The 18,731-nt window shown below is 44.5% G+C and overlaps 1 protein-coding gene across 3 annotated transcripts in view; it reads left to right on the top strand.

Annotated features, from left to right (window-relative positions):
- The window catches only part of LOC121874261 (CYFIP-related Rac1 interactor B-like), a 119,963-nt gene that overhangs the window by 764 nt on the left and 100,468 nt on the right, over positions 1-18,731 (top strand). The window lies entirely within an intron of this gene.

The raw sequence follows: 18,731 nt of genomic DNA, 5'->3' as shown, positions 1-18,731 counted from the left end.
ACCAACACTGCCACCTCCCACCAACACTGCCACCTCCCACCAACACTGCCACCACCCACCACCACTGCCACCACCCACCACCACTGCCATCACTCACCACCACCCACCAACGCTGCCACCACCAGTACTGCCCACCACACTACCAGTACTGCCACCACCCACCAACACTGCCACCACCCACCAACCTGCCACCATCCACCAACACTGCCACCATCCACCAACACTGCCACCACCCGCCAACGCTGCCACCACCCACCAACACTGCCACCACCCACCAACGCTGCCACCACCCACTACCAGTACTGCCACCACCAATAACCACTGCCAGTACTCCTACCACTATCAGTCTAACTACCACCAGCCACACAACTACCACTACCTGTATAACTACCACCAGTCACAACTACCACTACCTGTATAACTACCACCAGCCACACAACTACCACTACCAGTATAACTACCACCAGCCACACTACTAGTATCACTACCGCCAATACGAACACTACTTCCATCATCAACCACAATTACCAGTACTACAACAACTACCACCAATAGCTATTCCTTCGCCACCAATTTATTACCACCACCACTACCAGTACTACTACCACCACCTCTACTAGTATATATAACGGTTGCCCCTCTTGTAACGAGGACGGCCGGCTCAAAGGCCACCTTGGCGTGAATTTGTTTAAGGTGTAGAAGCTGTCGCCAACACAACAACCACACCCTGAATTAACGAGTTGCTTGACTCAGTTGTCCGAGAAGACCGGACAACTCGCTAACCACCCTGGAATACGATCCGCAAATCGATTAACATCCAGGTTCCCAATTACTGCTGGGTAGACAGAGGCAAATGGCGTAAAGAAACTTGCTCATAGTTTCACCCTGCCCGGGGATCGAACCCGGGTCCGCTCGCTTGCGAGGCGAGCTTGCTAACCATTACACCACAGGTCGCCATACCTCTACTAGTAATACTCCTCGCAAGCGAGATGTCACGGGTTCAATTCCCGGGCCAGTGGAAGTTGTTTGGACATACTTCCTAGCCCCCATTAGTCCCTGTTCACCTAGCAGTAAAGTAGGTACCTGTTGTAAGTTGAAAGTTGCGAATTCGTATTCAGGGAGTTGTTGTAGCTCCCAATAACTTGACATAAACCATTGACTCTTCAGGCTTCTACGCCCTTAACTCATGAGACATAAGGCAAGCATGAACTTAGCATGCTTCCCTGTTGGGCGCTGTAAACGCTTCACCTAACACGAGGATGTAGGGGAGTGCCCAATAAAAAGAAAAAAAAAACGTACTAACAACACCTCCACTATTAGTGCTACCGCCACCGCCACCACCACTACAACCACCACTATCAATACTACTACTACTACCGCCACTACCAATAATGGTTGCCCCTCGTGTAACAGGACGGCCGGCCCAAGGGCCACCTAGGCGTGAATTTGTTTAAAGTGTAGAAGCTGTCGCCAACACAACAACCATACCCGAGTTAACGAGTTGCATGACCCAGCGTCAAGGAATAGTCCGAGAAGACCAGACAGCTTGCCAACTGCTCTGGCTAACCAATACCACCACCACTATAAGTACTACTACTACTACTACTGTGGCCTCCATCCTCCCCCAATAGCCACACCTTTGCCACCATTTTATTACCTTAAAATTAAATATCCTAATACATAAGTAGCTATCCTAGCTGTGTTGAGTTAGTAGAGCCGCCGATCCATGCGGCATTCAGTGACTGTTCCCTCATAGCCAATATCTGCAACTGTAGTGGGCTTTGGGGCCAATGCTCTCGTTCCCGTGAGGCAGAGCAAAGCAGACCTAAGGAGAGAGGACAGTCGACATCTCATCCAGGCTGTAACATAACTTCTGGGCTGCTGCTTCTGTTCGGATTGCACCTCCGCTAGTCTGGCGTAGAAGCATCTTGCACTTGGTTCCATCCCACCAGAGATTGTGAACACCAGAGGAGTGAAGCTGCTTTGATCAACGTTCTGCATTCTCTCCCCGTATCCCCTTATCTTGTTGCTCTCGTTCCTTCTGTGTGCAGCATCGAGAGCTAACTTACGGTGACATGTGGCCATGGGATCGAAAATTCTGATGTCGAAGAAGGCTTGCTGTCCCTGCGTCCAGAATCCTCGAGCACTGACGTCAACACGGGCTACGTTGGATGTGTTTGAAGTCCTATGTTGGAAGATCTCACCGTCCAATGGAAGGAGGGTCGGTTCTACCATGACATCACAGCAGATTTCCTTCAACATATTTGCTGTGAGATCCCTTACTTTGCCATGCCTCATGCATATGAAGCCCCCATTCTTGCACACCATGGCGTGATCGACGTCATAGGAAGAGCCACACACGCATTAGGAGGGCAAACCTTCTACTGGCCTATCATACCCTATAGCATTGGCATCTGTAAATTCTTGTTTATTGAGACTGAAACCATTTGCCCTTATCGGTAACGTAGTTAACCAGTTCGAGGCGCCCACCTCCTGCGCTATAGCTACTTTTTTTCTTCAAATTCTCTGATACTTGCAGCAACAGTTGCTGCAACTTATCACGTTGGCCGCTCTGTCGTAATGGACCTTCGAATCTTGTTTACTTCACTGGTATCCGCCTCCCCTGTTGCGTTCTGAGCTATTATGTGTTCCGTGAGGGCTGCCCTGAGCTTAACTGAGTTTAGGTGTTCGGTGGCAGCAATCTCCTCTGGATTGGTCAGTCCCATTCCTCCCCGTCTCGGTGGTAATACAAGGAGTGATCTTTCTGCTGGGGTTAAGTGAGGGTGTTTCGCTAATTTGGGAATGAAATTGACGCTGATAGCTTCTTCCAGAGGGTGGAGGGGGGGAGGGGTCCGATATCGGGGATAGTGCGCATCAGGTAGTTACAGCAATGCTTGACTCCATGGTTGAATGCCGCAAAAGCCGCATGTGGCTATGTGTTAGCAATCTCAGACAGAGTTTGGATTTCCCTAACCCACTCATTCACTTTTTCCGTTACGTACTCGGTCTTGAAGTCCGTCATGCCAATTACTGCGCCTTGGTGTCTTTGGCCATCCTTTGTTATTTTGACCTCGCTTCCACCGAACACCTCCATTGCCCGTTCATAATGTTCTGGCTTCACAATGAGGAAGGACTTGCTGGCGTTTGGGTGGTACCCTATTTGTGGGCCTCGTGATATTACCAAGTCCTACCATTTTTGATGTCCTCCACTTTTCCTGCTCCTGTAAGGTCATCAGCATACGCCACTTGCTTGACCCCAGTTTCAAATTTTATTGTGTGTTGGAGCACAGATAGGCCTTTGCGTACATTGCCATTGCAACAGGGTCCCCCTGCGTTGTTCCTTCTGTTGACTGTATGATTGTATCCTCTCTTAGAGCCTTGTTGTTTACTATATAAAGGCCTGATGGATTCCTATAGGAGTTTTCTACATACATTGCAAAGCTTGGACACTTGATCTTGATGTTGTGCAGTGCGGCCTTGCGGTTAAGTATGTTGAATGCGTTTGAAGCGTCCTCTAGGAGAACGGCCTCACAATCGCGCTGCCCAAATATCGTTCTCATGGCATGAATGGCAGCTTCCCTTCCAGCTTGTTGGCCAGCACAAACTTGCAGGTTCCCTGCTGCTGCCCTGACATCATCCTTTACCACCTCCATTATGCATTTTCCGATGATCCAACTCAGCACTTCTCCTATTACTACCACCGTCACCACTGCCAATAAGATCATGTGAATCAAGTTATGTAAATGTTTGTCCCTCTAATTAATTCAAACTGTAGACTCTCTCTTCTGCCTGTCATGTTGTTCCTCAATGTAATTAAACTTTTAAATTCCTCTTGGGTCATCTTGGTGAAGTAAATTCACTGCTTACAATTGTTCATTTACCGCACCAGCACTATTTATGTACTGCACATGCTGGACCTGTGTGACGACTTTGTTGATTATACAGTAAATCTTTTTTTCCTTCTTATTGTTCCTGCCCCTGGTGTGTCTTGGCTGGTGTAAGGGAAAACTGGTGGTGTAATCCGATAGTCACGACAGCTCACTCCTGCACTGATTGTTATTGTTCCCGTGACGTAAAGGTGGCACCTCTGGCGGTCGCCCCCAGAGTTACTACTATCAACACTACTGATGGATAGTTATTTAGTCAATAAAATCGTCATACATGTTCATATTGGATCAGTGACAATGTCATGGCATTATATTATATATCACCGCCATAAATTTATACAACAATAATCACTACAACTTACAATTAATATCCATTTATTATAATGTAAATTTAAAGTAATTCCCATATTGCATTATTAAAGCACATGCTCTAAACGTGGCCTGGAGGTCAGTCTCTTGATGTCTAAATTGACGAACTGGCCTCGTTCACACGGGCGTGTTCTCAGAGAGCAGAGCACATACACAATATATTAAGTAAGGATGGCCAAGACTTAGCCAGAGTTGTATTAATGTGAGGTTACTCGTACTCCTGGTGGCATCGAGCAAAGGTTCTCCCAGGGAGGGTGTTTATTGGGCTTAAACACATAGCCAAATACATTACTAACGTCGCCAATGATAATTAAAGTAGCATTGATAATAATACACCAATGATAACTGGACCAGTTGGTCATTCAGTATATTAATATTAACTCGGGTGTTCATCAAGCTAGGTTGTAGATACAGATTTGGAGTTTCTTTGGATTTTGGAAGGTTAACACCCAGCTTATACCACCTTAAGATTAACCACCCCAATACTAACCTAACTAACTAACTAACATAATATAACCTAACCCCCCTCTCCAGGTAGTGTTAGGTTTAATCATCAGATGAGATAAGGGGGGGGGGGTTAAGCTTCAGGTGACTTCGTTTTCTGAAAATAATTCCAAGAAAATATTTAGGCATATAATTCAGCTACAGCAGTACAGTATGGTAGGGTACCAGTTGATGCTTTATCTGTTCATTAGCTGCCATGTAATACTGCAGCTTATACACCTGGCTTTGTATACCTATATTGCCTCTGTCGATGAGGAAACTATACTATCTTTATTCCTCCCCCTCTTTACTGTGGGGTGGAACAAGGGGGTAGAGGAGAGGGGGTAAACTTAAGGGAGCAGTGCAAGACAAGTGTAAACAAAGACAGGAAAGAGTAAGATAAGTAGAAGTAGACCCACAGTCACTCTTATTCATATCCTCAAACTGCACACTCAGGCCACTCCCCACAATGGTCAAATTAAACTGAAGCATATTTACTAAAAATAGCTTCAGCATCTGTCTATTGTGTACAGTTCAGGTTCCGGATTCTGGAAGGTTTGTAGTGAAAAATTTTCCGCTAAGAATCAAGATGGCGTCGAAATTGTCCTGTAACTGTATCGTAACTATCGTAACCATGAACCATTACAGGCAGGGAACACCAGTGGTCCTGAACCTCTCCCCCCTCCCCACCATGAACCATTATAGGCAGGGAACACCAGTGGTCCTGAACCTTCTCCCCCCACCATGAACCATTACAGGCAGGGAACACCAGTGGTCCTGAACCTCCTCCCCACCATGAACCATTACAGGCAGGGAACACCAGTGGTCCTGAACCTCCTCCCCCACCATGAACCATTACAGGCAGGGAACACCAGTGGTCCTGAACCTCTCCTCCCCCCACCATGAACCATTACAGGCAGGAACACCAGTGGTCCTGAACCTCTCCCCCCACCATGAACCATTACAGGCAGGAACACCAGTGGTCCTGAACCTCTCCTTCCCCCCTACCATGAACCATTACAGGCAGGAACACCAGTGGTCCTGAACCTCTCCTCCCCCCACCATGAACCATTACAGGCAGGGAACAGGGAACCATTACAGGCAGGGAACACCAGTGGTCCTGAACCTCTCCTCCCCACCGCAGAACCATTACAGACAGGGAACACCAGTGGTCCTGAACCTCTCCCCCCACCATGAACCACAGGCAGGGAACACCAGTGGCCTGACCTTCCCCCACCATGAACCATTAAGGCAGGAACACCAGTGGTCCTGAACCTCTCCCCCCCACCATGAACCATTACAGGCAGGGAACACCAGTGGTCCTGAACCTCTCTCCCCCCCACCATGAACCATTACAGGCAGGAACACCAGTGGTCCTGAACCTCTCCCCCCACCATGAACCATTACAGGCAGGGAACAGTGGTCCTGAACCTCTCTCTACCATGGGCAGGGAACACCAGTGGTCCTGAACCTCCCTCCCCCACCATGAACCAGGCCCAGACCAGGGAACACCAGTGGTCCTGACCTCCCCCACCATGAACCATTATAGGCAGGGAACACCAGTGGTCCTGAACCTCCCCCCACCATGAACCACAGCAGGCAGGAACTGGTCCTGAACCTCTCCTCCCCCACCATGAACCATTACAGGCAGGGAACACCAGTGGTCTGAACCTCTCCTCCCCACCCATGAACCATTACAGGCAGGGAACACCAGTGGTCCTGAACCTCTCCCCCCCTTCCACCATGAACCATTACAGGCAGGGAACACCAGTGGTCCTGAACCTCTCCCCCCCTTCCACCATGAACCATTACAGGCAGGGAACACCAGTGGTCTTGGCTCCTGTTACAACAACAGTAAACGTGTTCAGTCTTGTGTTGGTCAACTGGCGTGTTACTGGTACATGTTTGTTGTAACTTGTTCATCTTGTGTCACCATGTACAGTTGACACAGACAAGTTTATATGAATACTGACAACTTAGGCAACAGGTGGATTTAGCATCAAATTTGTCGTATGCATAGATGGCTTTAAACTTTGTCCTAAAATTGAAAATGTAAATACCAGCTATTAACTATTCATTAAAACAATAGTGTATGAGAAAATATAATTCCTAATTTGTTGGGTATAATATTTATATTGAAAAAATTGTGAGAAAAAAAATTACCACTCCCCACCCCACCCCCACTATACCTCCAGACCCAATAAAGGTTAGCAAAACAATAGTAAACAACAGATTGATTTACCTTAAAGCACAAACAAGAGAGAGAACCTTATTTGCAATAGGGTACTTTTGTGAGGTTGAAGTGGCTAAACAAATAATAATAAATATACAATAAAGATAAATTTCTGGGATTACCTCAAGAGAAACTCCCCGATCCTGATGAGTAATTACCCGTACAGTGCCTGGAGGGGGGTATGTTAGGTTAGCGTTAGTCATTAGGTGGAATAAACTCGGGGTTAGGTTAGGTTAGCGTTAGTCATTAGGTGGAATAAACTCGGGGTTAGGTTAGGTTAGCGTTAGTCATTAGGTGAAATAAACTCGGGGTTAAGCACATGACACTTACACTGCTTGATACCAACGAGTCTTCCTCCACACTGCCTTGAACACTGAGTCTAGCTCCCTTGCCTACCTACATTATTTCCGGGAAAAATCACCACCACCAACCTTCTGGGAATTGCCTGCCGCCTAATGCTGTTTTAATGGCTTGTTTTGTTGGTGGGGGAGGAGGTGTTGGGTGGGCCTACTCTGGGGGTGTGGGGAGGGGCTACTCTGGAGATATGGGGAGGTGTGGGGTGAGGATACTCTGGGGGTGTGGGGAGACTTGAACTAGGGTCTTGTGTGGTAATTTTCTATATACAGATTCCCTCGTCCCTTACCGTAGTACTATATGCACGCTTAATCAATGTAAAATTTTAATTTGATTTTACTGAATATATATGTATGTATGTACTGTATGTATGTCTATCCACTTATGCCTCAATCTCGGAAATACACAGCACAGTATCTCGGTTCGCTTGAGGCCAGACTACACTGACAACTTTATGTTAATATTTTTTATTATAAGTTTATTACACAAGTTAACGCCTTTGTCACAAAACACAATATACAACTTAATCTTCAGTTAAAAAAAATTAAGCAAGAATTTCTTTAGAGGAAAAAAGTAATTTACTTTGTTGCCCTTTTATGATTGAAGATCTTGAAGTATTAATTACTATTATAATTTTATTTTAGAAATATAAATATTTCATTGCGATACTTCTCATGGCAAATGTCAAATCAGAAAGTTCCTAACGGATGACGTCATTTGGCTAGTTCCTAACGTCATAAATCCCTTGACATTTACAGTTGAAGTTAGTGCGGAAGAAAGTGTCTTTGATATACTCGTATTCAGTATAGAAAAACACTCACAAGGTAGCAACAAAAGTGGCGAAAACCTTTCCGATGCCAAACAAAAACTTACTCGAGACAATACCTTAACTAAAGACGTTTACTAGACACTGTACTTTGTCTCCTAAATCATATTATGTTTTCAACTTGTGGTAATAAGAATTACGGTCAACCAGTTATAGAATACTTGTAATCATAAGACTCAAATATTGTGAATGGAAAAGGATCACAAATTTATGGTAGTCAGGATTTTTCGTTTTATTTTACGTATGTTAATGTGTGATGCAAGGAATATAAATAGGCTGTACGTGAAGGTTAAGAGAAGCTACAAGTAAGACGTGTGTGTGTGTGTGTCAGTGTCAGGGACATACAGATTAGTTTCACCCTCGCCACCTTGTAAACCCCATTTCTACCTCAAAAACCCTACATTCTCAATGTCGTCCTAATGATAGAGGAATTTCCCCTCACGTGAACAGCACATGGCAGCTCACACCTTATGGAAAATTACAGTGGGGTGATTGGATTATATAAACTAAATGTATGAACCCAAATTTATATAATTGTTATTGCCATGAGACAGGCTAATACAGCCAGCCCCCGTTCTGAGTCGACCCTTGTCTGGGAGCTGGGACTCGCTAATGGCTGCTATGTCGATGTTATACCTAGCCATCTCTTTTGCCACCACAAGGGCGGTTCTTCTTTCAGGGTTCTGGCATTCCATGCAGCGACCATAAGAGGTTGTAGAGTTTGTTTTTGTTTTGATCTGTGCCTATGATTGTGTTTTCGACCGCATAAGGATGACCTTACTGAGTGCAGTTGCCCAGACAGGTTTGTTCTTTAGGCAGGCTATGTTAGGGCACCCTTTCTAGCCCCCTCCCCATGTGAGGCGAGCAGGGTGGCTCCTCGAAAGGACTGCTCAGTCGCACAGACAGGACCGGATTGCACTGCTGCCTAGATCCCAGTGCAGAAACGACCATCTTATTTATGCCGCCGTGTGCTGAGCTGTGACAAGAGGCTCCCGGCAGTCATCTCTGCATGTCCCCGTCGCCATAGGATTTTTAGGGGTATAGAGGTTTTGAAGATGATGAGTTGGATGATGGCTGTGCAGTTGATTTATGTGCTGAGCCAGGAGCGCAGGCTGCTACCACACATCTTGGCTCTCCCTTTACCTGGTGCAAATGTTGCAACGACTGGGGAGAGGGCGAGTTGCAATGGACTGCCGATAGCCCAGTTTGTTGGGTTTTGCCTTAGTTGCTTTTCCATCATGCATTGCCTTCGTCTGCCGGTGTAGTCGTTGGATTCCCATGGTGGTCACTTCTTCCGTCTATACCGCCGTTGGGGTCTTGTTGGAGCTCTGTAAGTAAGTCTACCGTATATTTTTCGTTCAGGGTTTACTTCCGTAGACTTATGCTTACCAAGGTTAATCTGCAGAGCAGCGGGGTAGTGGTTGGTAGGTGCCAGGATGTGTCCACATGCTAATGGGCCTATGTGCCGTCCCTCTGGAGTTTTGGTGGTGAAGGGGCTGTATACTGGCAGGGGAGGACTTATGCAAATTGCTTCCCTGTTCGCCAGGAGGGCTAGCCAGCGGCGGTAGCTGAAAGCGAGAGGAAGCATGCAGTGCTTGCACTTTAACACTAACATAATGCTGCTACGCTAGGCGCGTTACACCACCCTGTGCACACACACACACACACACATCCATCCACCACCATCACCACCACCATCAACAAATTCACAACGATCACCAGTACTACTACCATCACCATCAACAACACCACAACAACCACCACTACTAGCTAGCCACATGGTGTTATGATGGTCGTATGTGGTGTTGGTAGTTAGCATTGCATCTAAGCTGATGTCGCTGTTGTTGTTTTACGCCGTGTGGTTGTTGTTATTGTAATGGGGGATTCAATGGTGGGTGTAAAGCGAGGTATAGTCAGTATTATCCAGTACAGGGTTAGGTTAGGTTACCGTAAGCGTGTGACCACAATAAACACACGATGAGAAAGACCCCGTACTAGGTTACAAAAGCAACTGTGTCCGGCCGGATTCTACTGTACTCTGACTCCGGGCTAGTGAAGGTCACGTGACTGCCGCCAGCTGTTGACTCACACCTTGGTTATCATACGGTTCTGTGACGATACACACACACGTACGTATGTTAAACCTGACCTTGTAGAATGGATATTAGGTTGGGTGAGGTTTATAAAGTTGGGTTTTGAGAATATTCTGTGACAGTATCAGGTTGTAGGTGGTAGTATGTGGCTGTACGTGGTAGTGTGTGCCTGTACATGGTAGTGTATGGCTCTACGTGGTAGTGTGAGGCTGTACGTGGTAGTGTGTGGCTGTACGTGGTAGTGTGTGGCTGTACGTGGTAGTGTGAGGCTGGACGTGGTAGTGTGAGGCTGGACGTGGTAGTGTGTGGCTGGACGTGGTAGTGTGTGGCTGTACGTGGTAGTGTGTGGCTGTACGTGGTAGTGTGTGGCTGTACGTGGTAGTGTGAGGCTGTACGTGGTAGTGTGAGGCTGTACGTGGTAGTGTATAGTAGATCTGTAGTGGCAGTAGTGAGTGTTTGTGTCTGATTAATCTGTTGTTTTTAATTGTTTTCGAGTTAGTTGAAGGATATGACTGCCTTGTTTTCCATTTAAACTTTGACAGTGTCCCCTCGAAAGACTATTCCGTCAAGTGGAGCCACAAGATATTGAAGCGGAAATTCTAAAATGAATTAAAGCATTATTGACGGACAGGAAGCAGATGGTCAGAATTAATGACAAAAACCTGGCCGCGGACGTCATAAGTGGCATACCTCAAGGCTCAGTACTCGGACCTTTATTATTTATTATATACATTAACGACAGAGATACAGGCGATGACGTGTAATTTAATATGATGGGGACTCCATAACCTTACAGGAAGACCTAAACTAACTTTTAGTGCGGACTGACAAGCGGTAGAAGCATGTTAATGTAGAAAAATGTAAAGTTCTAAGACTAGGGAATGGACGCAGGGGAGCCAGGTATCAGAAAAAAACAGCATAAAGTAGAAAAATCCGATTGTGTGAAAGATTTAGGGGTAATGATAAGTAGGCTCTTGAAACCTCGACAGCAATACGTTTATGGACGAAAGAAACCTATCGTGTAGCGTTAGTAGAAGAACAAGCGAGGTTATCCTAAAACTATATCGCGTATGTGAGACTAGGTTTAGATAATGCGGTTCAGTTTTGGTCACCGTACGATGGAATGGATATTGATTCCCTAGAAGGCATTCACGAGTGGGATGACTAATTAATCCTGGGCATTAGGAACCTTATAACTAAGATACTTCAGCTATCAAATGAGGAACGAATGCATAGCAATGGTTTTAAAATTTTCAATACCTTTTCTTTAATGCAATGTTGTACTCAGGCGTTTTTATAGTAAAAAGTAATTAATATTGACATCAGAATATTTCCTAATATCAAGTGCACATGATCTTAAAAGGCCCATGATATTGGTCAGATTTTAAATTTTTTCGGGGGGGGGGGGGTAGAGGACCCCCTAAACCCCCAGCTGAGTGGGCTTGCTGTGCTCGCTATGTTCCCCACCCACAACTCCCTCCCCCCCTCCTTTTTTTTATTTAGGATCCGTCCCTGGATATGGGCTGGGTGTAAACAGGGCTGACTTGTATGGACACCTTCAGTTCTCGCCTGTTGACATTTGTCTTCACACAACCATCTTTTGAACATTTGACTTTACGCTCAATTCCATTTCACAAGCTGTTTTAAATCTTACATAATGCGCTGTGAAATATTTCCTCTGTACTGAACATAAGGAAAGGTCATAGGGTCACAGTTTTATGGTGACTAACTCTTGACCTTACGTTTTAGGTCAGGTCACAGCGAGGAGTCGCCGCTCCACCACTGTATCTCTGGGGCGTCCATTATTATTATCGTGTTTTTTAGTGATGTGTGTTTGATAGATAACAGTAATACAAACGTGACAGTCGTGTAAATGTTTATTGGTTTAGCGTTATTATGGTTAGGTGAAAGTTATCATGAACTTTGTGATTGTTATTACTGAACGAAATTCTCGAGTTACACTATTTTAAAGTTTTCTGTTGAAAGGTAATTAACCCCAGTTTATTTCAGCTTAAGATTGACCTCACTAACTTTAACCTATCGCCTCCAGGTAGCGTTAAGTTCTCATGGTTTTTTGTTAAGTGAACGGTGTTTAATAATCCTGGTAGCTAAAGCTTATAAATAATAAAATAACAACAACAGCTTATTACAGACATGTTAATACTATCTGAAGAGGGACGTAAAGGGGGGCGGACTCGTGACGTAAAGGGGGGCTGACTCAGAAATGTAGTTAAAGCGACAGGGAGGGACCTCTGCCTATCTGACTTGTTATTTTATTTATTATATTTATTGTTTTATCCTTTTGGTGTCTGACACTTCTCCAGACTTAAGAAGATTTTGTGTGAATTGAAAAAGTTGTGGGGGCGTGTTAGGTGGTCGTTGGGTGGGATAGGCGACCTCAGGTATTGGTTCCAGTCAACTGATTCACTTCCCTCGCATTTACGACGTCACGTTTGTTTCAATATTTATATTTTGAGTTTGGGCGTCAGTGAGTGTGAGATGTTACGCCTTGTCAAACACCTTTTGATGAGGTACCAAATTTAATGAACTTACGTAAATGTAACCTTCACCTCCTGTGGTATATATATATATATATATATATATATATATATATATATATATATATATATATATATATATATATATATATATATATATATATATATATATATATATATATATATGTGTGTGTGCGTGCGTGCGTGTATGTGTACATGCCATGTAGATCCCCAATAATGGAAACATGGACAAGATAAATCTCGATAAAACCACTGTTTCCTTTTTCCTGTGTGGTTTTTTCGATATCATTAACGGTTTAATGAAAAGTTCAGCAGCCCGAAGGCTGAAAATATGCAATGGACAGAAATACCTTATTACATATCGGTACATTGACATGGGGGGGAGCAAAAGCTTCAATTAGAGAAAGGAAAGGAACTTGTATACAGTAAAAATACAAATTATTGCTTGCAGTGGATGGCAGGGGCTGGTCTCTTGCCCTTCTGTGTGAGGTCACGTGTGCTGAGGTGCTTTACAGCAAATACGTAGTGCAGTAACTCCCTCACACATGGTGTTATGAAGGACTTCACATGGTGTATTAAATTCTTCACAGATTGTGTCATGAGGGACCTCATGTGGATTAGTGACTGCCTTACATATGGTGTCATAAGGGACCTCACTTGTTGTAGTAACTCATTCACTACCTGTCATGAGGACACCGAGCGGTCTGGTGTCACAGGACCTCACTTGGTGAGGTCTCCAGTCGTGGATGGATTAACACATTGTTGCTTGTTGTTGGGTCTCCTGGGCAGTTCTGGGTACCTGGGACCTCACTGTGTGAAGGTTAACTTGGCCACGACTTGCAGTTGTTCTTCTGACGAGAGCTTGCTAGTATTCCGGTGGGGAGGAGGGGTTGAGGAGAAGGAATTGATGTGTGTGTGTGACTCATCAGCTTAATTAAGATGCGATTGACTGTCTTGCACTAATTTTAGATTTTAACCAAGTCTTCTGTCACCTAACTTTGTGTAAGATAAATATTGGTTGAGGGCGATCACGCACATACACATTTACACATATACACGCAGAAAAACATACATATAATACACACACACATACCCTGTATATACACGCATGCACACACGTACACACACACACACACATACATACATATATATACACACGCACACACATACTCTCAGACATACTCACACATACACAGTGACCAGCTCCTCCTTGCCAGTCATAAGTGCCAGTAACGCCTTTACTGTGAATTAAATGATCACATAACGCCATCTTGCCCAAGTCTTCATGGCTGTGGGCGTGAGTAATGATGCTCTCTCTCTCTCTCTCTCTCTCTCTCTCTCTCTCTCTCTCTCTTTTACAGGTTGCAGTATCTGCCTCGCCTTACAGAAATAGCCATAAAACCCACCTGACTTTTGTTGGTTCATTACACTACAGAAAAACTTTGACTTTATTTTTACACGTCCCTCAAGTTATAAAATGTGTGCGGTGGCCGAGTGGATACAACGCCCGCCTGCTATTGATACTGAAACAGTTTATTTAGCCAGAAAAACAGATATAGAGTCGAAAAAATAATATTAACAAGACTGAGCCAGTGTGAGCCCGAGCTCTCTTGTAGGCACCTGATATATACTGTACATTTATCTCAAGGAAGTATTATGTAACATTTAGTATCATCTGGAATAATACACATTGCATGGTGGTAATAAGAGCATATCAGAATGTTACCACGGTTATCACTTCGATATTTATTTATTTATTTGTATTTTTTTACATTTATATTATAAGTATATACAGTACATACTTTACAGTGGAGTTAATATACATAAATATGATAAGGGAGGGAAGCATTATAACATGGGTTGTATTAAGGTGGAACAAGAGGACCGCTGTACTGTAAGTATCATGTCAAGTTGGCAAATACAGTATATTTATTGCAATGGTAATTTCTATCTATCTACTTTATGATCTCTGATACAACGGTTTTGGTGTTACAATAAAAACAGGAATTACAAGAAAATATTAAAATTTGGACAATAGATATTTTTTTAAGAGAGATGGGTGGGGATAAGTTGTTCCACACCTTCACACCGTGATATTTTATGGAGGTCAGGGACTGAGAGGAGCGCAAGTGACCCGGGTGGTCTTAGCAGCTCTGGGTGTCTTAAGTTGTATCTCTGATTATTCCGGAACTGGAAATAAGCTTTGTCAAGCAAGTGATTGGCAGATTTGTAAACAAATGGTGGGGCACAGCAGTAGGTATTAATATCCTCGAATTTTAACATTTTCAATTTAACAAATTGTTTGTTAGTGTAATCAGTTTTATCAAGTAGGTCATTGTCCGCACAACTCTCTCTTGTGCAGTAATCAGGGTTTGTGTTTTTGTGGAGCCAGAGGCCCCCCATAGTGTGTAGCAGTGTATCAGGTGTTGGTAAACAGGATCACAATAGATTTCGTTCATTGCTGCAAGAGTAAGTGACTATCGAGTGTGATACATGATGCAGCACTATTTATTGACTTTACTGTGAATGGCTTGTATGTGGTTTCTCCAGTTAAGTTTCCAATCAACAATAACTCCAAGGAATTTATTATCTGTCCTAAGGGTCTCTGGTACCCAGCTGTGAATGGGTACCTAACTTTACAATTGGGAAGTTCAGGCAATCGAGTGCAGTGTCGACCACGCCGACTCTTCGCGTACCTAACAAAGGCTGTTTTTAGTGTGCTGTATCCGGTTTCCCCAACGTCCCGTCAGGTTATGAGACTCACTTTCACAATACAAAAACTTTGAGAACATCATGACAAATATCTTGAAAACTCGACGACTTTTCCTCTTACTGCTTTACTGTTTTAGTCATTACTTGAGCTGTGGTCTTCCTGCTGGAACGAACAGAATCCTACAATGCGAGTCAGTTGAGACAAAGGTCAGTACAGAACAGTGTATGATGTGTTCCTCCAGATGATGTTTAAGATCGGATCACTTGAAGATTAACCCCTCCATGATCTAATCTAGTTTGATCATGAACCCCCAAGCTAACCTATAGACTGAGGTAGTGAGACTCAAGAGATGTCTCCTTATATTTTATACCTAACAATACATCTTCGTCAAGTTTTAATGGGTGTTGTCTGGTCTCTGGTGTATGAAGTAATGTTGTTTAAGCTATGTCGTTCTTCAGGTACACAAATACATACCAACATGGATGGATTTGTACACTTTTTTAAATTTGTTGTTGTTTTTGTGTTATAACTGATTTGTGGGCATAAGTACAGGAAATACCGTAGCTGTTGGCGTACATTGATGCAGGTATACAATATACTGTACGTAGTAGTCAACAAGAGCCACTCGGTATGTTTTACGGGTATAACATGAAATAAATCTTAATAACTTACTTAGTAATAGTTACACCTGTCACATCCAGCCTGAAATACTGTCCACCCGGACCTATTGACTGACGTACTAACAACACGGTGACTGTACTAACGACACGGTGGCTGTACTAACGACACGGTGGCTGTACTAACGACACGGTGGCTGTACTAACGACATGGAGGCTTCACTAACGACATGTTGGCTTCACTAACGACATGGCCGCTTCACTAACATGGTGGCTTCACTAACGTGGCCGCTTACGGACAACATGGTGGCTTCACTAACAACATGGTGGCTTCACTAACATGGTGGCTTCACTAACAGTATGGTGGCTTCACTAACATGATGGCTTCACTAACAACATGGTGGCTTTACCACCATCACGACGGCCTCACAAAGCTTCTCCCGGGTTAGCGTGGAGCCCAGTTTCCCCGGCTGGCGTGACCTACTTTCCAGGGTCCAGTGATTGCTGGCAGTGTTGGGGGTGTGCGGGGTGGGTGTGGGCGTGTGGGTAGGTGTGTGGACATGTGGGAAGTGTGTGTGCAGAGTGTAGGAAGGTGCGTGGGGAGGTGTAGGAACCGTGTGATGGTTTGGGGAGTGCATGGAGAAGTTAGAAACGTGTGGGGAGCTGCAGGGACCTTGTGAGGAGTGTGTGGAAGGGAAGGAAACGAGTAAAGGCTTTGGGATATGTGCAAGATGAGATGTGGAGAAGAAACGGTGCTACATTATAATACATTTTTCCTTCATCTTTTGTTCCTCATGTTAGATAATAGAAAATGTGGGAAGATTCTATTATTCGGTTACTGTTTGGGTGATTAGTCTTAAAATAACCTCTACTGTAGGCGGTTCTCGCTGTTGCTTACCATTATCAGTATTATAGCCGGCACGTGTGATTCTCGCTGCAGATGGTTTATTGAAATGGTTCTGAAATTTCTTGTATTATTTAAGCTAACAAATTTAGCTCAATAGTTTTTAGTGACGATTCTGTCATCAGTAATATAAGAGAACACAATTGTAATAATGCTCCCATGGGGATATTTAATACATTTACTGTTGTACCTTATACTGAACACTAACTAATGTATCTACACCTTATGAATCTGATTTTAAGAAGAATTCACGTCCGGGTTGTGTTCCGAGGTAAATGTGACACACAGTTGACCGTCAGTGTCAACAAACCCTCAACCAACCTCAGACTTCGATAGGCCTAATCTTTATTGTCTACTAATAATTATTTAAGGAGTTGCTGGTTGTTGGTTCTCGTCTCGGGCACACCGTGTTCACTGAGCTGTCAACTTAATTTTAACTTGGGGTGGTGTACTGTAGGTGGTCGAGTTCAGCCCCCGTTTTTACTGAAAGAAGGCTAAGACTACAGTGTTCTGTACCGTACCCTCACTGCACCCAACCTACGGGATCCACTCTCACAATACATTTTTCTGTTTTAGCCTGTCTGAATTACGATCAACCGTTCGAAAAGCCAGCTTTATATTTTGTAGTTCGTGTCGTTTCACACTAAAGTGGAGAGAGAGAGATTATATATGTCGTGCTGTACCCAGTCGAGACAAATATATGGTGGAGAATTACGACTTGATATCAGATGTGACACTCCATAACAACCAATCTGTATGTGTACCAACGCCACCACACCATGACCCAGTGTACAGTGTGTACCACCACACCATGACCCAGTGTACATGTGTGTACCACCACACCATGACCCAGTGTACAGTGTGTACCACCACACCATGACCCAGTGTACAGTGTGTGCCACCACACCATGACCCAGTGTACAGTGTGTGCCACCACACCATGACCCAGTGTACAGTGTGTACCACCACACCATGACCCAGTGTACAGTGTGCCACCACACCATGACCCAGTGTACAGTGTGTACCACCACACCATGACCCAGTGTACAACCACACCATGACCGAGTGTACAGTGTGTACCACCACCATGACCCAGTGTACCGTGGCTCACTAGAGTACCGTGTGTACCCAGCATTCAGTAAGTCAGTAATCCTCTTGAAATATTACCGGCAGCGTGAGGAGTGAGGTACTGTACTTGTTTGTGTCAGTCTGCTGTAAGGTCAACTTGTCGTGTTTCTTTGCGTCAAGCTGCCGTTGTTTCGTGTGTCGTGGTGTCACCTTGTGTCATCATTGTATCTGTGAATCATGGTATCAAACTCGTCGACGAGTCTTGTACTGTAGCCAAGTGTCAGGTTTGTCGTGGTGTCGTGTTACTGGCGACAGTGTGAGGGTGTTGTTTGTCGTGGTGTCGTTCACTGGTGTCATTGAAGAGTCGTGTAGTCTGGCCTTCCTCACTCACTTCTGGTAACAGTTCCCGAAATAAAATCTTGTTTGTCAGCGACTCTCAAATGTATTCATGGTCAAGTGGAGGAAGATCTGTGTGTGTTTAATGGTCAGCATTCTCGCCTCGCAAGCGAGTGGACTCGGGTTCGTTTCCCGGGCAGGATGAAACTATGAGCAAGTTTCTTTACGCCATTTGCCTCTGTCTACCCAGCAGTAATTTGGAACCTGGATGTTAATCGATTTGCGGATCGTATTCCGAGGTAATGGTTAGCCAGTGCAGTTGGCGAGTT

This window comes from Homarus americanus, unplaced genomic scaffold (assembly GCF_018991925.1).
Source record: "Homarus americanus isolate GMGI-L3 unplaced genomic scaffold, GMGI_Hamer_2.0 scaffold49667, whole genome shotgun sequence".
NCBI classification, from domain to species: Eukaryota; Metazoa; Arthropoda; class Malacostraca; order Decapoda; family Nephropidae; genus Homarus; species Homarus americanus.
This window is presented reverse-complemented; position numbering and strand designations above follow the sequence as displayed.